Source organism: Natrix helvetica (assembly GCF_964273705.1).
Source record: "Natrix helvetica genome assembly, chromosome: 1".
Taxonomy (NCBI): domain Eukaryota; kingdom Metazoa; phylum Chordata; class Lepidosauria; order Squamata; family Natricidae; genus Natrix; species Natrix helvetica.
Genome location: NC_138548.1, coordinates 375,244,073 through 375,253,252, shown reverse-complemented (window position 1 = coordinate 375,253,252; position 9,180 = coordinate 375,244,073).

Genomic DNA, 9,180 nt, shown 5'->3' with positions numbered 1-9,180 from the left:
GAAAACTACAGGTAGTTCTCAACTTGTCACAACAAATTGAGTGCAAGATTTCTGTTGCTAAGTGAGACATTTGTTAAGTGAGTTTTGCCCATTTTACGACCTTTCTTGCCCCAATTGTTAAGTGAATAGGCGGTGGCAGCGAGGATCGGAATGGAATGGGTCGAAAACGGGACACACGGAGGCCAAAAACGGGGTACACAGAGGCAGAAAATGGGGCACACAGAGACCACAAGGGGCAGTGGCGAAGGGTGGTAGCAACATTCACTCTATAAGAAGCACATACATTTCCACCCACTTTTGAGTGGGGAAAGTGTGTATTAGACACCAAAAAAATGGTATATGTATTTTTATTTATTTTTATTTACTGAGCGCTTGTAGACCGCCCCCTCTCCCGCAAGGGACTCGGGGCGGTGTACAGTCCATACAAGAAATACATCATATACATAACTAAATACTTGAACAGTTAAAATTGTTAAATAGGTAGATAGATACGAAGGAGGTTAAAAAGAGGTTAAAAAGAACTGTACAGCTGAGTAAAGTATATAAATATAATTTTAAAACCCCTAAAAATATCCCATAAAATTAAATTTAAAAAGACAATTCCCCTAAAATACCAGTTAAGAAATATGTCTGCCAGGAGGTAGCAGTTATAATTATGCCAGGCCAGCCAATCGGAACAGGTGAGTCTTCAATTTTTGTCGGAAGGAGCGGAAGTCGGAGGTGGTTCTAATGTCGGGGGGGGAGGTCATTCCAGAGGGTTGGGCCCATTACAGAGAAGGCCCTATTCCTTGGCGCCGCCCGTTGGCATTGCCTAGTGGACAGCACCAGGAGAAGTCCCTCCCTGTGAGAGCGAATTGGCCGCAGGGATGTGTGTGGAAGGATGCGATCCCGCAAGTAACTGGGTCCTGTGCCATGGAGTGCTTTAAAGATGGTGATCAAAACCTTGAAACGCACCCGAAAAACCACAGGCAGCCAGTGCAGCTCGCGCAGGAGAGGTGTTACGTGGGAGTACCTAGTACTCCCCATGACAGCCCGCGCGGCTGTGTTCTGGACTAGCTGCAGTCTCTGGGCGCGTCCCAAGGGCAGCCCCATGTAGAGAGCATTGCAGTAGTCCAGGCGAGACATCACCAGTGCATGAGTGACCGTGCGTAGGGCATCCTGGTCCAGTAGGGGGCGCAATTGGCGCACCAGGCGAACCTGGTGGAACGCCCCCCTTGCCACGGCTGCCACATGGTCATCCATTGACAGCCGGGCATCTAGGAGGACGCCCAAATTGCGCGCCCGTTCCACAGGGGGCAATTGTTCGCCCCCTATGGCCAGCGATGGAGTCAGCTGGCTGAACCGAGGTGCCGGTAGCCACAGCCACTCAGTCTTGGAGGGGTTGAGTTTGAGTCTGTTGTCCCCCATCCAGACCCCGACGGCTTCCAAACATCGGGACATCACTTCGACAGCCTCGTTGGGGTGGTTTGGGGTTGAAATGTACAGCTGGGTATCATCAGCGTACAGATGATATTCAACCCCAAAACCACGGATGATCTCCCCCAGTGGCTTCACATATGCGTTGAACAGGAGGGGCGAGAGGACCGACCCCTGTGGCACCCCACAAGTGAGTGGCCTCAGGGTCGACCTCTGCCCCCCTGTCAACACACATTGCGTCCGGTCGGAGAGGTAGGAGCCGAACCACCGCAAAACGGTGCCTACGACTCCCATCCCCTCCAGCCGGCGCAATAGGATACCATGGTCGATGGTATCAAAAGCCGCTGAGAGGTCTAATAGGACCAGGATACAGGAACAGCCTCTATCTCTGGCCCTCCAGAGATCATCAACCAGAGCGACCAAGGCTGTCTCTGTGCTGTGCCCGGGTCGGAAGCCGGACTGGCGTGGGTCTAGATATTCGGATTCGTCAAGGTGTCGCGGAAATTGCTGTGCCACCACATTCTCAACAACCTTCGCTAGAAAGGGAAGGTTGGAGACTGGAAAAAAAAATGCACCACATCACTTGATTCCTTCATTATGACTGTAATTACTTATTATCGTAATTCCAGGCTCAATTATGATTGTAGGTTGATAAACGTTGTGATGCCATGAGATTTCTCCGGAAAAGGAAGAAATATGGGATAAGAGCAGAGTGCCCCGAATCCCAGGAAAGATGATCCAAGTGGTGACAGACACATCTGCCCTCTATGAGTCACCTAAAGTTTGAGAATCTCTTTGAATTTTCAATATTACTGCATAAATCTGACCACAGGTGTGATCAATTTTCCACACAAATCCTAAAACTAAATAAAGAGTGCCCAATTAAACTAATGAATCCAAAGCATTATATTTGTTCATTTGTTTATTGAGAACCACAGTAATTCCACTCCTTCCGTCAAAAATTGAAGACTCACCTGTTCCGACTAGCTGGCCTGGCATGATTATAAATGTTACATCTATGAACACCTGGTAGTATATTCTCATCTGGTTATTTTAAGGGTAATGTTTTAGTTTTAATTGTTTTTAGGGCTTTTAGCCTCATATTTATTCCTCTGTACAGGACTCTTAATTTTAACCTCCTCCACATACATACATATATTTATAGCCCTATTTATATTTGTATTTTATCTTTGATTTATTGTGGACTGTACATCGCCCCGAGTCAAGCAATTGCAGGTCAGCTCTGAAAGGATTATGGGTGGTGCAGAATGGACCCTGATGGTGTATTTCTGGGACCAACGCAATGAAGATCTGCAGATCAATAAGTGTGAGAATAGGTGAATGTAAAGCTGCTCTCTTTTCTCAACACAGACTGTGTCCTTTTTTTCCTTCAGAGAGTAACCTCAATTCCAGCTTGGATAATGCTGAAAAATGCCCACTGAAAGAGATAGAAGGAGTCCCACCACTCAACAACACTGCTGGTGAAGAGCGCACGGGAGACATCCCAACTTCTCAGGTTAGTTATACCGCCAAACACCTTTGCCTCTTTTCATTCACCATATCACTATGCTGGTTCAAGAGAAATGGGTATTCGATAATTTATTAAGGTGCCTTCCAGCTCTGATTTTTCTCATCTTGTTGTTCTAGGACATCAAAGAGGAAAAACAGCCTCCTGAGAACCATCAAATAAGCATCTAACTCTCAAAATGGATCAAAGTGGCAGGGGGAAAAAAAGCATTCCAGAAGAAATTCCCCTAAGGGACAAACCTTTTGTTTCAGGATCTATTAGGCTGGCGGTCCTACCGTGTAAGGCAGATCCTAAAGTATCATGCATTTATTTCCAGGTGGAGCTTCAAGGACTAGATGAAAGCTACTTATGGTAACTTTAAATCTTCTAACTGAAGATAGGATGGTGAAATTTGATTTGGTAGCTGATACTGATGAACTGCAAAGCCTAAGACAAGTAGATGGCTATTTCTCTCCGAAGGCTTTAAACTTATAGACCAGTTCTCCAGAAAAGAAGGATGGGAAATTATCCATATGTGCTCCAGACTGCGGTTCCATACAAAGAAATCAGAGGACAGCTGTTTTCCATGGGTTTGAATGCCAGGAGGAAAGGGATTACTGGTAATCATCAAGCTCATGTGCCCCCTCTACAGGCAAAATCGGGAAAGTGTTTGTCTGGGCTAATCTTGTCAGCTTTGGCTTGCCTAATTGTGTTGCTTATTTGGAGTCTCTTTGCTTATGAATAGATTGGCCCAGTCTTTTCGAATGGGTACAGAATCTCCATTTCTAAAGATTTCAGGCTTCTGCTGTAGCAGGAAGACAGGGGCTGTTTTCTGCCCTTTAATAACATGTTTCTCCTCTTCTCCTTTAGGGGAAATATAATATTCATTCTCGGGGTGGGGGCTTCCCACACTCACAATTGTGGTAGAGCCTTTTGAAGGACACTGAGCTTGCTAACCTCAATATTAATCACTTTCAGAAATTGCTTATCCAACCATCTTAAAGCTACTAGACATTTTCAGAATGACAAGCTTGAAAAATTGCCTTCCAGTCTATCTTCATTTCTGAAGAAAAGAAAAAATAATTATAAGGATTAATTAGGAAGGAATTTAAAATAAATACCGTTTCCCTGAAAATAAGACCTATTCTGAAAATAAGACCTATCCTGAAAATAAGACCTAGTATATTTTTACACTTGTGCATAATATCAGCCTTACCCCCAAAATAAGTCCTAATTAATAGCCTGTGCAGCTGGCAGCCTGCTCATTCCTTATGGTTGCTCGGCCATGAGGCGGGGTGGTGGAGCTGCCCTACGTACCCAACACCAGCTTACCTCAGGGCCCCTGCAGCCAGGCCATCCACACCCCAACTCCTGCAGCAGCACCAGCAGCCATGTGCAACAGGAGCCCAAGTGGCTTCTGGCCCTCTTCTGCTGGCTCATGGCTGCAATGGAGCAGGAGGCTGAGTGGGGTGTTGGTGCCGTAGCCGTGAAGAAAGGCAGGTGTCAGGACGGGGATGGCCTGGCTGCATGGGCCCTGAGGTAAGCCAATGTGGGGCAAGTGGAGCAGGTCCACCCCTTGCCTCACCTTGCGGCCATGGCAATGGTGCATTGCTTAGCCTCCTGCTCTGTTGCAGCCGTGAGCAAGCAGAAGAAGTGGACGGGGGTCCATGCAGGGTCCTGCTGGACAGGGTTGCCAGAACTGCCACTGCAGCAGGAGTCGTGGCGTGGGTAGCCTGACTGTAGGGGCCCTGAGTTAAGCTGATGCAGGACGCGTGGGGCAGCTCCACTCTTCCCTGCCTCACGGCAGCAGCACTGGCACGCCATGCAAACTTCTGCCCCACCGCGAGCAAGCAGAAGAAGTGGGCTTCACATATATGGGGAGGAAAATAAGACACCCCTAAAAATAAGCCCTAGTGCTTATTTTGGGGTCCAAAATAAAATAAGACCTGGTCTTATTACGGGGGAAACACGGGTAGGAAAAAAAAGCTTAATAAGATTTTTAAGCGAGAGAGTTACAAATGAATTAAGGGTCCAAATCTGGAAATTTGAAACTTTTACTATAAAATTTTGGTATGAAGTATATGAAAGAAAATCAGCTTTACATAGGAACCAGAATTATTTTGTCCACAGGGAGTCATAACAAAGATGAATGGCCTAATGATTTAAATTGGACACTAGAGGGGTGAGGGCTTGAGGGCCTGGCCTATTAATTATTAGCAAAATATTAAGGGGCTTTTGCAAGTGAGCCATGAATTAGCTTCAGCCATCTTAATCACTTTATTCGTGCTTTTGCTGAAAGTCAGTTCTGGTTTTGGCATCTGTTAGCAAAGAGCCAAGGGGCCGACCACAAAAACTTCACACGCACATAGTGTCAGTTTTGTTGGCAGGATGTGGCTCCCCCTCTTTAGAACATCAACCCCATGGAAATTAAACTGCTTAAACTGGACATTCTTTCACAAGGCCTGGAGACCTGATATTGCCAACGGATGGGCCTGGAGAACCTGGAGTGGGATGGAGCCCATTGGGTGGCTCATTTGACTGATTATGGTTGCCAGAGGGGTAGGGGTTATTGTTTTTTATTGTTGTATATATTATTTTTATTTTTTGTAAGCACCCAGAGTCAGAGACTGAGTGGGTGGCCATTTTCTAAATAAATAAATAAATGTGGTTTCTTGCCTGTGGATTTGTGTTTCATAAAACTGCTGTTCTCAAGGATAATAATAATAATAATAATAATAATAATAATAATAATAATAATAATAATAATAATAATAATAATAATAATATTTATTTCTTAGCCACACCCTCTCCCGAAGGACTCGGGGCGGCGTACAATAAAAACATAAAAATACAAGTATGGACAAACATACATATAATATAGACGTATACAAAGACGTATACAAAGACGTATACAAAGAGGAGGTGGACAAATGGATGGAAACAATTAAAATCAATATTAAAATCCCCTAAATAAATTAGATAAAAAATTACAAAAATAAATGGATGGAAACAATTAAAATTAATATTAAAATCCCCTAAATAAATTAGATAAAAAACAAAAATAAAAAACCCGTCAGGAGCGATATGTTCAGACTATAGTTGAGCCAGGCCAGCTACTTGAAATAGGTGGGTCCACGCTCAACAAATCTATACGGCTTTCCCGCTGGGTGACTTCTTTGAGGCTCAGTAAGTCTACTATTCACTTTAAAACTCTTCTTGCACTGCATATTTATATGGCACCTCTCCTGTGTGAATTGTTTCTATTGAAGCTTCTTTTAAAATCGAAGTCTTTCCCTGGAATCCAATGGCAACCTGTGCTGCTCTCCCATTGGAGGCGATCTCCAAGTAAACTGGAATGTGCCATCATTTTTCTCCTGCAGCATCTTGGACCAGCTGTAGCTTCTGCGTAGTCTTCGAGGGTAGCCCCAAAAGAGACACCTTTCAGCAATCCAAACAACATTAAATGGCTTAATCCAGTCTTTATCTTCACTTACCACAGGGAAAATTGTCAGAGTTTTGGCAATGTGGCTATTATTATAAGATAAACCCTGCTGCAAAATCCCCATTCCCTCCCGATCAGCTGGGATGCGGGAGGCAGAGAATAGATGGGGGCAGGGCCAGCCAGAGATGGTATTTACCAGTTCTCCAAACTACTCAAAATTTCTGCTACTGGTTGTCCAGAACTGGTCAGAACCTGCTGAATTCCACCTCTGGTCTGGTGGGGGCAAAGTCAAATATTGCCTCAGCCACTAGGCTCCAGAATTTGCAACTGGAGAGTTGCACACAGGAAGGTTTTTCCTATAAGGAAAGTCTACGGAGAGGAGCGAGGTCTCTGCACCATAGCATGGGAATTGAAGGGCAGAAGGGAAAATGGGCAGGGCAAGATTGGAAAAAGCAAAAGAGCAACATCATCAATATCTTTGTACTTCAGCGTTGGAGAAAATTCCTGAGAATGCTATCAATGGTGAAGAAAACGTGCAAATGGATTGCCGGACAAATCAACCCAGAGTTGTTACTCGAGGTACCAATGACCAGGTTTTAATTAGCTTATTTGGGACATATGTGAGGATCCAGTTCTCTGATGCTGGGAAAAGTGGAAAAGGAGGCCCATCGGCAAGTTAGATGGACCCAGTGGGTGATGGTGGCATGACGGACCAGGTTAGGGCCAGATCCTCTTGAAGAAACTCAATCTATGCATTGCTAGGAGTCGGCATGGACTATATGATATATAATCAATCAGCCACAGACTGGAAACCATTCGGAAGCTGAGATCATGAAATCAACCTCCCCAGAAATACCCATTAGCCCTCCACTTATTGAGCCCAAAGTTTCTGTTGTTAAGTGAGACGTTGTCAAGTGAGCTTTGCCCTATTTTACAACCTTTCTTTGTCCTAGTTGTTAAGCGAATCACAGCAGTTGATAAGTTAGAATCACGGTTTGGGACTTGGCTCGAGGCGATCGCCTCTCCTCGCCCCGCCTGGCCTGCACGCCAGGATTGTTGTTGACAGTTATTCAGTGAATCTGGCTTCCCCATTGATTATTCTTATCAAAAGGTCGCAAAATGGGATCACGGGACAGAGGAACGGTCATAAATATGAACCAGTTGCCAAGCGTATGAATTTTGATCACATGACCGGCTGCTGCGAAGGTCGTAAGTGTGAAAAAGGGCCATAAGTCAACAACAATTTATGCTGTTAAGTGAAACATTTGTTAAGTGAATTTTGACTCATTTTACGACCTTTCTTGTCACAGTTGTTAAGTGAATCCTGGCAGTTGTTAAATTAGCAACAGGGCTGTTGAGTCAGTCTGAGCTACCCATTGACTTTGCTCGTCAGAAGGTCGCAAAACGGGATCGCATGATCACTGGGACACTGCAATGGTCACAAATAAGAACAGTTGCCAAGTATCTGAATTTTGATCAGATATCGCAATGGTTGTGTGAGAAGCCATCCCTCACTCCTAGAAGAAGGAAATATTTTGAGGAATATTTAAAAAAAGGCAGAATATTATATTTCCTTAAAGGAGGAATGGAGAAACATGCTCTTGAAGACAGAAAGCAGCCCCCGCCTTTCTTAACAGCACTCAGCAGTTGTCAGCACTTAAGAGCTAAAAATCTTATTGAAAAAAAGGAAGACAAGTATCTAGGTAGCTCTATTCATAGGCAAAGCAAATACTGCAGGCAGAAATCCATTCAAGACAGGATATTTTGAAATTCTCTGCCGCAAAATCTGAACACATAGGATTAGCCCTCAGCCACAATAGGAATTGCCCAACACCCTTTCAGTTGCACCACCCCCAGCAAACCTCAAGCAAACTAAGATTAAGCAAGCACCTAGGATTTGTATTTCCTCTTTTGCCTATAGAGCCAGCTATGACCCCTACATAACAAAGATGTTGTAAAAAAAGATGTGGAGACTCTAGAAAGAGTGCAGAGAAGAGCAACAAAGAGGATTAGGGGACTGGAGACTAAAACATATGAAGAACGGTTGCAGGAACTGGGTATGTTTTGTAAGGTTCACCGGTGGGCCTCCCATGAACCGACCGAATAATGAGAAGACACGCAGTGTTCTCGGGATGGAAGCGCGTAAATCTAAACCTACACGTTCCTTTTATTGGTTACAAAAATGGGTGGTTAGAAAATGGGTGGTTACAGAAAGCAAACAAAGGAATAGCAAAAAGGAAGATTATGATTTCATACATAGCAACACTTTACACGTGATTATAAAAAGTAGTTACACAGCCAGAGATATCACAACTTAGAGATGAATGCCTCCCCTTCATTACGGCCAGGAAAGGAATGTCGAAACGTTATCTGCAATGGATTCCCTTCTGCTCAATGACAGCCAGAGAGAAATGTGTTTCTTTGAAGTCTTTATGTGTATTCTTTTGTATATTGAGACCGAAGTATTTCTCCACAAGGCACCAGGCTAATTAAAGATTGCAACATGTTTAGCTTAAGAGAAAGAAGGACCAGGGGAGACATGATAGCAGTCTTCCAATATCTCAGGGGTTGCCACAAAGAAGAGGGAGACAAACTATTCTCCAAGGCACCTGAGGGTAGAACAAGAAGCAATGGGTGGAAACTAATCAAGGAGAGAAGCAACTTAGAACTGAGGAGAAATTTGCTGACAGTTAGAACAATTAATCAGTGGAACAGCTTGCCTCCAGAAGTTGTGAATGCCCCAACACTGGAAGTCTTTAAGAAGATGTTGGATAGCCATCTGTCTGAAACGGTATAGGGTTTCCTGCCTAGGCAG